Here is a 13316-nt window from a genome sequence, read left to right as displayed (position 1 = left end):
AGAAGGAAAGTAAAAAAAAAAAGGGGAAAAAATAAAAGTGAGGCTCACACTGTGAAGAATCAACTCTTGTAAGAAAGTGCTCTTAATATCCTTGTAAAAAGGGTTTACAAGTTGGATCCCAGGGTGTCAACAGACACACACTTTCTATCCTAGAATAGACCTCTAAATATATTGAACTTTTGAGTTTTAATAGTATCCACATGATAACAAGCAAGTAGTGTACTGTCTGACTTTGGTACATAAACAAATCTGTCGAGCTCTGAAGCCCCCAGTCTGAAGAATCCAATATTCAGTTATTCTTAACATACATGTAGGAGCTTGCTATGTATAGGAAATGCTGGCAGCAGCGAATGTACAAGAACCAGCAAATAAGTTACAGGTTTTCAGCACTTAATGATCTCATACATTTCAGTCAGTCACTGCTTAAAGGGTAACTTCTGTATATTTTTTAACCTGGACCTTTTCCCATTTTTTTGTATCGAAGTGACTAATGGGGATAACACTTGAACACAACACTGAAATTGGTCCAGTATCGAAGGAGAACGCTGTAATGAGCACAGCCATGAAACGAGCTGCGAGGGCAAGTGAGCAGCGTCAGTGTAACATTATGTTCACTAAAAGTGTTTCTTTTTGCCACTGACTGGCTCAGATTGTTATTATAAGTGTCTGACAACATTATGGAAAGGACCAAAATAGAGAAATAACACATTTTTCTTACTTGATCCGGTTTGTTATTGTGTCTAAGTCACACTCAAGGATAAGTCTCGTTGTGAAATATGAATATCCGTATACTCTGGCTCAAATAAATACAGTCGGCCATCAAATTCAAAGACCTCATCCACATCGTGGAAATCATCTAAATATTCAAATCCTTTAGATACCACTAAGCTACACTTTCTGTACTCCAACACAACAAACTCTGCTGGCACTCGCGTTTACACCATGGATGTATTCCACTATTCCACCGTTGTCTTCCGGCAACACGTCACCTCGCCAGATTACACAACGAGACTTATCCTCGAGTGAGACCCTTTCCATAATGTCAGACACTTATAATAACAATCAGAACCTGTCATGGCAAAAACAAGCACTTTTTAGTGGACGTAAATGACGGTGCCAGCTTGCCCCAAAAGCATCATATTGTAGCCCGTGAGCAGCCGCCGTCTGCAGCGCTCTCCCTCAATACTGGAACAATTTTAGACATTGTTGCCAGTTAGACACAAATACATTCGAAAATGGGGATCAAGTTGAAAAATACTATACCCTTTAAAGAAACAGTTTGGCATTTGGGGAAATATGTTGTTAATGTTCACACTATAAACATAAAGCTAGAAGCTAGTTAGCTCAGCTTACCATTTCAGCTGGAATCAACATGTAACAGTTGTAACTTCTTCAGTTTCCGTGTGATGATGAAATAATGAGATATAACATGTTTATTAGTGAGCCTTAAGAGGTGCTAGTAGGTGGATTTGTTTCCTTTGGGACAGAGTCAGACTAGCTTTCTCAGAGTGCTGTGGCTTATTCCTGGAAGCAGTGCATACCAGGGCAGACCTGGCACAAACACACTTGGAAAAGTCTCAATAGAAAAGATCTGTTTGTTCATTTTTTGCTAGCTCTATCTTAGAAATGAGTGCTCTCCATTTCTCTCTAGAGCACAATCTTTTCATCCTTTGAGCACTGAACCAATGAGCCTGAAATCACAACAAGGCAGCAATGTCCTCTCTTCCGAGACGGAAACTCAGCACCCGCCAGCCGGGCACAGCTACACCCTTCTTTTACAACAATCTACCCACACAATGGGCACTTTCTTCGGATGAAAGGACAGGCGAGGCCGGGTGGCGGTGTTGGGGGGGTGAAGGGTTGGGGTTGGGGGTGAGAACAGCACAAGGGGATGACAGTGCCGCTCCGAGTGTGTGTCATTTTTCGGAGTGAAGCGGGAGGGCACCGCTGGGGGACAGAGCTCAGGCCTGTGCGTCCGACACTTTGAATGCAGATTATGTTACACTGTACACGGCTCCCCCAGAGTTCAGAGGGAGCGGGTCATTTATTTTGTGGATATTATGAATGTCGGGTTGGTTTTTGGGTCGAGCAGAACGCGGATGTTTTCGCTCATGTCTCCACAGGGCTGAGAGGTGGGCTTTTACTTTGGTCATGTGGATCAATCAGCCTGTAATGTAAAGCCCTCCGCGGGAGACGTATTTAGACTAGTGGCGAGCGTTTATAAGAAAAGTTGCAGTGTCAAAAAACTGGGGTCCCTAGTAAGTAATGACCACAACTTAAACCCAGGATAAACTAGCATGTGTACACAGCTCAAGTATATGATGTACACAATGTGGAAATTATAGATGGGTTAAAAGCTTTCTCTCCGCTGTCTAAAGCACCCAGAGGTCAGCAATAATAACCCAGAGCAGACTTTGCCTGATGAGAAAAGAAGATAAAGCCTCACATGGCAAAAGGGAGGTGTGGGCCAACACAACACCAACATCATTGGCCCTTTTCTCTCTCTCTCTCTGCTAAACAATGTCTGTATTCATTTTTTTTTTTTCAAAGCAATATCAGTCACATACAAGCGGGGCAAATGCTGAGACACATTCCACGCAGCATTTTCCACGAGAGGCATCTCAGAAAAATCAAAAGCCGGGATTTATCGGATTGCATTCCACAACGTCTGTGTGTGTTGTTTTAAAGCGCAGGCGGCGAGGGAGGCTTGTTGCTTTTGCGCTGATGGCGCATATTAAATATTTTTAGAGTGACTACTTAGATTTAGAGGGCGAACGGAGAGGTTTGATCACTTTAGTGCGGCGGCTATTTTAATAAACTGAGCAAACACGGCTCGGACAGGCCGCCCATTGTGCGGAGACGCAGCGGTTGTGAGAAACGTTTAATAATAACTCCTAAGACCGTCTGAGAAAAGAAGTGTGTGAGCATTCTGGGTATGTGGGAAAGTTATGTCCCCAAAACACTCACTGTGTTTTTTACTCTAATCCTTGACATTTGCCTACACTGCGATTTTTTTTTTTTAGTATTATAATCCTATTTTCCACCTCAGTGTGACTTCCTCCCTGAACTGTATTCTTAATTAAACTGGCCCTGAGTCTGGGGAATTAGCACATATCACTTTTAATATGCTGCTCTTTGAGTGCCAGTAAAACTAATGACTGCCTTTAACCACATCACAACGGCGTCTCAACATGTCCTGTCCCGCTCCATAGAGACAGACTCGGAACGATTGTCATCTACTTTGTCTCTATATGTTAATAACTTGACCTCTGTGAGCTGAAACTGTCTGTTAGCTGGCCCCCTGAAGGACTGTTTGTGGTATTTAATCACAGGTAGGAATTTGAGAAGGTCACTGCTCCCCATACCTGATGGATGCCTTACAACTAATAAAACAGTGCAAGTTCAACAACCCCCAGGAGCTACAAGCCTGAAAGAAAGGTCTATGATTGTGTGTAAAGAAGTATTTTTCTCACCTCACTCATCGAAAGTAGAGTTTATTATTATTAGTTTATTTTATTTTATTTTTTATATATTTTTTTAATTTATTTATTAATTATTTTTTAAATTTATTTATTTTTTCTCTCAAGTTGTTTGCATTTTATCGGCGCCATAATATCATACTAATTAATACATAATATCATACTAATTAATACATAATATCATACTAATTAATACATAATATCATTCCTTAAGGACAATGGAAGCAGTTTTGACACCAGAGGATGTCGGGGTCCTGCCCTGCCCGGTCCCTGGCGGCTGGGGCTCTGCTCGGGGCACTAGGACGGTTCACTCTGGAGCGGGCAGCAAGGGGAAGGAAGGCTGGGTCAACTTATTCCTCCTTTTCACATCCAAATCACATGATTGTCCATCCTCGATAAAAAGAGGGACTTGGAGTTTTTTTTAAAGGGGTCATGCCCACAATGGGCCAGCCCTCTCCGATAAGGGTATAGAGGCGGCCCAATGCTGGGTCATTAAGTAAAAAATAAACAAATAAATAAAAATACCTTTTATTACCTCTCCTCTCTCCATACATCCACCCTATAGACCCCACCCCAAAGCACATGCTCGTACGCACGCTCACGCGCACGCACACACACACACACACACACACACACACACACACACACACACACACACAGACACACACACAGACACACATCACTTAGTTCTCTCATCCTATGGCAGAAATGTGTTAACTGCCTTGCAATAAAATTTAAAAAACTTTAAAAATGATGACGAAAAAGTCACAGTATAGTATGACGGAAAATTTTATGAAGCAAAAGTCATGTAAAGTATGTCAAAATATTTTTTCAAAAAAAGTCATAGTATAGTTTGTTGAAATATTTTATGAAAAAAAGGTCATAGTAAAGCATGTCGAAAAATTTCATGAAAAAAGTCATAGTATAATATGTTGAAAAATTTACTGAAAAAAAGTCATAGTATAGCATGACGAAATATTTTATGAAAAAAATTCATAGTATAGTATGTCAAAAAATGTCATGAAAAAATGTCATAGTAGAGCATTTCGAAATGAAGAGAAAAAAGAAAGAAAGTGGAGTTTATACCCCGAAAGTGTCTGTTAAAGAGTTAAACCGTCCAAATGTTCAGTGTAACTTTCTTTTGTTTGTGACCCTGACCTCCCCTCAGCGGCCCCTTTCCCATCTCCTTCTGACACCTAGAGAAAAGCCTTATTAAAGGACTGGGAGGGCTGGAAGGGAGAGAAGTGGGGGAGACCCCCTTTTTCCCTTTGAGACAAGCCCAGCTGACTCCATCACTCAGGAGCATGTCTTCCAGAGGGGTGTGTGTGTATGTATGTGTGTGTGTGTGTGTGTGTGTATGTCGTGGATAAAGAGAGCGATGGAGTGTCAGTTGTACAAGCCCATATTGAATCTCGGACCCCCCTCAGGAGGCAGTGGACAGACATGCTCAGCAGGACCCAAAGTCCCACAGCAGACTGGAGGTGGCGGAGGAGGGAGGGAAGGGCTACATGGGTCAAAGATCATCAGGACCTCCAAATCTAAGGGGGCAGGAGGACACAGTAGAAAACGTTGCAGTAGAAAGAATCTTAATGCGGGGGTAGGCAGAATGATCTTTTTGGCATAATTGGGCAAAAATCTATAATAATTTTTCCGCATATTGTAATTCAAGTGTTCTGAGAGATAACTAGACTTCTGCACCTCCTCATTTAGAAAATCTAGCCCATGACGGGAGACTTTGGCCAATCACAGGTCATTTCAGACAGAGAGTGTTCCTATTGAAATAGGCATTGCAGTAACAGAATATTGATTCATATTTGATCATCGCTGCCTAGTTTGACCGTTTGATCGGAGTTTGTGAGTGATTGACAGCTGCTCAGAGATGACAGACTCAGCTCGGCTCTGATTGGTTGTTTTCCTCCGATCTGTGAAATCTTGCAGATGCCATTAGGATCACCGGAGGACACCGAAGGACACAGAAGCACAGGATTGTTTTTCAGTTTACCTGTCTCATGCACTACTGTCAGGATATGGTGACCGTTTTGTAAAAATAACTTTTTTGAATCATATTTGCTCCAATTCTACCCACTGTTGCTTTACGTAGAAGGTGTTTACTTGTCTGGCTAAAGTAAACTATTGATGCTTTAAACCAGGTAACAAACACAGGTCAAATTGAAGATCCGTATATGAAGCAATTATGTTAGCATAGTGATAAGTAACAACATCCATTCCTATTTGAATTAGGTCACCTGGTGCTGGTTTGTTATTTAAATTAGTAAAAACATGTCGAGAGAGTGGATATGTTCAGGAATACAGTTCGTTAAGCTCACCACACTGACCAAGTTATCTCATGTTATTATTGTGGAATGAAATTTATTTTAGTTTGTCTCCCTGAAAAATATTTTCTGTGGGTAAAATATTCCCTGGGTACTACTGGAAGGTGGATACCAATAACAAGGCTGACAAAGAGAAACCGTACAATCTGCCCTTTCTCCTAGAAATAATGTTTTTATGCTAATTTGTTTTGGGAAATAGGAAACATAATTGCTGCCTGGATTATTATCAGTGGCGTCTTTTCAAGTGATGGAACTTCCCATTTTTTGGACGATGTCATAGAGAGATAGTCAGGTGTAACATTCTGTTGTTTTTTGTTGATTTTATTTTGAAACTCTTACCTCTCCTGTTATTTCACTTCCTGCCATCCTTGTTCTGTTTCTCGAAACATTTTTCATGTTATAATGACATATTTTTCTTGTTAACATAACATCATTTTTGGTTCTAATAAGATAAATCAGACTGTTGTCATAGTGTGAAAATAAGGAAATGAGCAAATATGTTTCTGTCATGGTGGCAGCAAAGCACAGCTGTACTCATACTTTGAGTCCCACAAAAGCCCTTTAGTCAGGGTTAGAGAAAGATCCTGCTTTCAGTTAAATGTCACTAAAGTAAAAACATCCTGCCATCATGCTTCAAGTCTCTGTTGAAGTTTTCACAATCTTTCCCAAACTATAACCAACAGCTGTGAGTGCCTAAATATAAAAAACTAATGAAATACATTGTCATTTATGTTTCGCGTTAATACATTCTGTATGAACGTTGTACGACTTTGCAGATCATTAAAAATGTTTCCTCATGTTAAAGCTACATATGGTAATGTTGAGAAACTAGCAAGAGTACGCTAGTTATTAAATTATCCAACCTAAAAACCCAGCCCAGTGTTGCCAATTCTTTTCCAATGAAAGTAACCAGCAGCACAGCAGTAACCGTCCCTTCACGCCTCCCTCCAAAGACACTCCCCCAGAATTATCATTATGAACATAAAGAACGAACATGGCTATTGGCAGTACTCAAGCTAGCAGCTTGTGGAAGACTTGGGTGACGCAAAATGATTGGATGGGCAGGCAGGTAGCCCGTCCAATCATTTCATAACATTCGTGCCAAATGAAATGATTGGACGGGCTTATTACAGTCCTGCGACAGCCCAGCCCAGTCCCACAGCAGTTCGTGAAATGGTCACGACATGTAATGTATTGATTCATGTACATAGACACGAATTAAAAAAAAATGTTTTGATGGTAAATTGTAAATGATAAATGGACTTGCATTTAAATAGCGCTTTTCTATTCTTCCGACCACTCAAAGCGCTTCACACTACATGTCAGCATTCACCCATTCACACACACATTCATACACTGATGGCAGAGGCAGCCATACAAGGTGCCAACTTGAAAAAAAGGGAAAATTCATGTCTATGTACATGAATCAAATTGATTAAATTTCTGTGAGACTGTGTTGGACAGCCACAGATAAAAACATTTGTATTGATTGCTACCAGGATGTAAAGATAATTTCAACAATTATTCAGGTTTTATGTCGTATTGTGTTTCTCTCAAAGCGTATTTGTCGTTGCAAATTAAATGAACGTAATTTCTTGTTGCTTATAGCGGACTTCCACTGAGAACATTTTACCAATCCTGACACTGAAGCTATAGGCCAACAAGCCAGTTGTTATCCTTATGTTGTGTTGGTTTGCTTCACATTATGCATTGTAGTTTTTTATGTGATTTTCAATTTCTTAATCTTTTTCCAGCACTGTTCTGCCATTTGGTGTGTTGATTCCCCTGCAACATCCTCTGGAGCACCTTTTCCTGTCCGTCATGTTATTTCTATTCTCATTTCTTAATATAACAGCCGCTGTATTTGTACTGCATCAGTACAGGAGTCCTTGTTTTGTGATTAATACATTCCAGTTTCACTGTCTTTGTTGAAGAACTCACAGTTGACTCTTTTGCTAATGACAGAACACGTCTGTAATCCGATTGGCCTTTTTCTGTCTCTCTGTCTGCTCTGAAGTAAAATAGCTATCCAAACTCAATGCCAAATTGCAAAAAAAAAACTCAAATAAAACAAGCAAAAATAGTAAATAAAACATCGCTAATGTTGTATGTTTTAGTGGCCATTTCAAGCCAAAGAAGTCACGAGGAAAAAGAAGAATATACAACTTCTCTAAAGACACATTTGTGATGTTGAGCCAATACAGACAGTATCAGGAGAATCTTCTCCATGCTTTAACTCCAATTTCTTACTGGATCTCTGGCATGTGAAACACCTACCGTGCAGTGTAATACAACTCCACTCTTTTGGTCTAATGTTGTCAGAACAGGTCTAGAATATCTGCCCAATGTGTAGCAGCTGAGGACTGAGGGTGGCCCATGATGTACGTATCAGCAAGCAGCCACACATGTGGTTCTCCTCAAGAAGCATAAAATCAATCCTGATCTACACACACACACACACACACACACTGTGTTTCTCACCATAACCAAACAGGAGTCTCAGTATTTCTACCTGCATAAATCTTGTCTTTTCAACTGTTTTATGTGCAAACAGGTCAACCAATTACAAGAGCATGAATTTATCAGCTGTCAGTGCTCAGCAACCGGAGGTGTCGGGCCAGGGAACTTCCACCATGTTTTATCCCATGCCAGGAAAGACAGCCAGCATGACGAACCGACCCGAGAGCTGTGGAGCTGAAGGTCCAGGATAGATCAGATCATACCGACTCGCTAATTAGTTTCTACACACAACTCATTACTTCCTCTAAAATATGCAATCAGACTGAATGCCTATAACAAACACCAGTAGTAGTTTAGAAGTATATACTGTATGTACTATATGTAATTTCTGGTAAGGTTGTATGGCAACATCAAAACATCCATGTCTATTGTACCACCAGTGGCATCATGACCATTCTTAACCACAGATGACGTTCATAAACAGACCAGGATGCATCACTGTCCTATTTCCCAGTGTTGATGACATGGATGTATAATAAGAACTGGTTACGGCGCCGCCGCTCAGCCATGCTCCAATTTTTTCCAGTGGCTACTAGGTATCGCTGCAATACGAATCCCCCTGCGGCCCAAAAAGCATTTTCCCCATAGACCACCACTGTAAAAGAGACGTCTACAAAACAGGACACCTCAAACTGCAAACAAGGTTGATTATGATTCTTTCTATTATGATTTTTTTTCATCCCTGGAGGTTTTATATTTGTAAAACCCTCCTCGAGCCGAGAAAAATGTTTTAAAAATCTGTGACGTCATCACTATGTAAAGTCTATGGGCCGAGCAGGAACTTGCAGGTGGGGCCAGCGGGAGAAACACAACTGTGCATATTCAGTGGGCCGCATACCTTGGTAGTAAACATGGAAGCTAGAAAACATTTTAGGCGTATGTGCCAGGCGAGCAATTCTCATTGGACTGAATAAGTAGGCTCATTTTCTCATAGACTTCTATACAATCAGACTTCTTTTTGCAACCAGAGGAGTCGCCCCCTGCTGGCTGTTAGAAAGAATGCAAGTTTAAGGCACTTCAGCATTGGCTTCACTTTTCAGTACCAGAAGTTGCCCAATGGTACTGTGATGTCATGATTTGTTAGGAAAAAATCAAATCCTCTCTCTTCAGAAACCAAGTACCAACAAGGCAATGTCACAACATTGGAAGAGCAACAAAATACCCATTCAGTTTGTGGGTATTATACATAATTGCAGTCATGTAGTTTCTTTGGCTTTTACAGTGATAGGCTTTCTTTGTCTGTTCTGGTCTTAAGGTCAAACCAGAGTCACTTTAAAATACTTGTGTGTCTTTTTAAAGTAACAAGCCCACCACTATGGTAACACAATTTAGCTCTATCCTATACTTATCCCATCCTTGAGCAATAGCCTATAAACCTCAACATTTTAAATACCCTTACCTCCACCTTGCTGAATCAGCAGCGGTGTCACTAACAGTCTCAGTAATGTGTCCACGATGTCTAACAAACAAAGAGACTCTATTTTCAAATAGCAACCCACCCTTTGGGTTTAAACATGTTTCCCAAGAGCCATTGAATCTTGTTTCCTCTCAGTGTTCATAAAATCCATTACAAATCCAAACATCCTCCTCAAATCTCACTAACTCAAAGCTCTGGTGCCCCTTGGTTGAAAGCAAACAGGAAGCGAGGGGACCCTGGGATGGGATGGGATGGTTCCCTTGTCTCTGGCGTGTGTTTTGGCCGGACTCCTGTTCAGCCCCGGCTCTTTCGAAGCTACAATAAGCTACATTTACCGTCCTCGAGACACCAATTGAAGATCACCGGAACTGAGGCCTCCAGAAATACACATATCCTCTACTCTGTATTCACAACACAATGGCCTGGACTTCAGGATGTGAGTTGAGTTCCTGATTGCCATGTTTTTAGTAGCTTCCCCCTCTCTCTGTTTCCTCACAAGGGGCAGCTTGACTTGTTTCTGACTATCCCCAAGACTCATGAATCTGGCCCTTTTTTTTGTCCCCTGCCCCTCTTTCTCTCTGCTTCCTCTGTAAGATGCACAAACCAGCCTTTATGAAAGAAACCTCCGCTGTGTTATTGGAATTGACAGTGGTTGGATAATGTTATACACAAGGCAGCGGTTTCCGCCTGTAGCCACGCAGATCAAACGCAACATTAATTCCCCACGTCCCGACCTTCTTGGCTGATTTTTATCACGACACCTCAATGAGGACCACTGTGTCTGCCTCTGACCTGACCCCCACCACCCTGTCCAACTGTCAAGGCTGGCTGTGTGTGAGTTGTGTATGCACAATATACGATGTGTTGGCTCCTGTGCCCAGGATGTGTTCAACAGGCATACCAATGACAAAAACAAACCCCCTGAGATGGTTGACTCTGGGCTGGTTAACACATGTGCCAGAGGTGATTTGTGGTACATAGAAAAGAATATCCGACTGGCAGATTGTTTTGGGGCATAGTTAGCAGCATGGCTCTATGGATGGCAATGTCAGTCAGTCGGTCCAACACTTTGGTCCAGACTGAATTATCTCAACAACCATCGGATGGATCGCCATAAAATTTGGTGCAGACATTCATGGTTCCCTCAGGATCTGGTTCCCTTACTCTTCATCTAACGCCATCATCAGGCCAAATACCTGCAAAACTAATAACACCAGCCTCACAGAGCCACTAATGTGGCCGTAGACTCTTTTTTATTTCGCTTTCAAGGTTGAATGTTTGGCATTTTTGCACCAAAACATTTCCAGTAGCATAAAATCTAGTAATCATCTGCAATTAGCATTGGTCTTATTAAAGTTATTCTATGGTGATGAATGAATCATCCATCATCATCCATCATCTGCAACCGCTTATCCCTTTAGGGGTTGAGGAGGGGCTGGAGACGATCCCAGCTGACATTGGGCGAAGGCAGGTTACACCCTGGACAGGTCGCCTGGCCTATCGCAGAGCTGACACATAGAGACAGACAACCATTCACACTCACATTCACACCTACGGGCAATTTAGAGTCAACAATTAACCCAACCTGCATGTCTTTGGACTGTGGGAGGAAGCCGGAGCACCCGGATTAAAAAACCCACGCTAACACGGGGAGAACATACAAACTCCAGAAGGGCCCAGAGCCGGATTCTGACCTGCGACCCTCCTGCTGTGAGGCGCCAGTGCTAACCACTTGCAACAGGCAACCCATGATACTTCCATTTTTTTTAATGTATTCTATAGATCTTTAGATATATTGTTCTTTTAATCAATTATTGATGGTGTAATTGCACAAGGTGTTTGTGATTTGACTGCTTTTTAGTTGTTGATGTTTGCTTTTGTAAGTTTGATGTCTGACAAAGGCCTATGACCGAAACACTGCACATTTGAATTAGTTTAGTGCTGAAAGTGTGCAGGCTAAATACTGTTTCTGACCTGTGCAATGCGAAAATTGAATGTGCAGGAATACGGCAAATTCGCATGCAAATTTACAACTATGCACACCGGACCTAGGTCCTAGGCACCACCGGGCCTAGGTCCGGTGTGAATTATCCGTGTTGCCGTGCTCCATTTTTGCAGTGAGTTTCCTCCTAAATAGTGCCGTGTCCACTCCACACAACAAAAACCTATCCAGACGAGGAACGTATAAGGGGCTAACATTAATTACACAATACTAATCGGACCCCAAATGTGATGCTAAGGCTAACGTTAGCTGTTGTGGCTAGCCCCGTTCCGTGACCAACATATAACGCTAGCAAGTGCATTTCAGCTACATTCTTCATCTCCATTGTATCCCAGCTGCTGGGCGATCTCAAGCCATGTATTGTCCTTCATTTGGTTGTTGAGGTAGTAGTGTTTGTCGTACATTATTGGAAGTTGAGAAGGGGACGGCCCAATGTTATTCCGAAACACCGATAGTCCGAAAAATATCTCAATGGACCGAAAAAAAAAAAACATTTGTGCAACAGTCCATTACCCTGAGGGGTGTGCAAGCATTCGTAAGAAACCACAAAATCAGCATTTATAAAAAAATTATAAATTCTGGATCTGGTAGAGGGACTGAATGATCGACAGGAAGAAGACCTTTCTGGTTTTGCTTGGGAAAGCACACACCATTAATCTATTTAGCTGGGATACAGCGATCGTACATAGCCTCACATAGACTCCAGTTGTTTGCATGTAGAAACGAGACAAACAGCTCTATGTGTTCCTCACATGTGTGCATGTATGTCTCCAACGAGTGTGAATGGAAGACAGTCTTGTCTGTTAGAGCGTTTACGGCCCTCCTCGCGCCTAAAGAAAAGGCAGAGTGCAGCATTGTCAGGAGAGGTCACGACCCCGGCACAATAAAGACGGAGTGGTGAATGTGCCACACTGTTAGCCAAAGCCCCGCTAGGAGTGTGTGAGAGCCTGAAGGAGAAGGGCTGGTGAGGAGAGAGAAAAGAGGGGATGGAAGGCCGGGGAATATCTGTGGTCTCACTGAGCCGCATGCCAAACCTTACTCCGGATACCAACCCGCCCAGGATGCCGTGTTTCTTCTCTTCCCCTCCCTCTCTCTCACTCTTTTTTTCAGGACAAACAGACCTATGGAAAAACGGAATGTATTAATTAAAAACGTCCACATGCAGGTGGGCGAGAGGTCAGCCAAAGTTCCTTCACATTTGAAAAACATGGATTAGAGGCCAGCTCGCTAATGAAGTTAGGCCTCCATGTTGTGTGGTTATTGAGAAAATAAAAAAAGTCAGTTCAAAGAAACAGGGAGGAACTAGAGAATAAATCCGTAACAATAATGATATGACTATCTCCCACTGCTCAGCTCACTTGACTTCTAATGTTTGTCCGGCTGCACATTGAAAATGACAACGCTGATCATAAACTTGAAAGCACGGCCCCTGAATTGAGTTGTTCTCATATAGTCTAATTGCTTCATATGTTTATCATTTCCCCTTGGAAAGTTATTATTCAGCAGGACCAGCAAAAGCTTGGAAAAATAGTACCTTTTTTTTCTTCTCTAGTTGCTGCGGAAGC

This window comes from Sebastes fasciatus, chromosome 21, assembly GCF_043250625.1.
Source record: "Sebastes fasciatus isolate fSebFas1 chromosome 21, fSebFas1.pri, whole genome shotgun sequence".
Taxonomy (NCBI): domain Eukaryota; kingdom Metazoa; phylum Chordata; class Actinopteri; order Perciformes; family Sebastidae; genus Sebastes; species Sebastes fasciatus.
Note: the sequence above shows the minus strand (reverse complement) of the source record.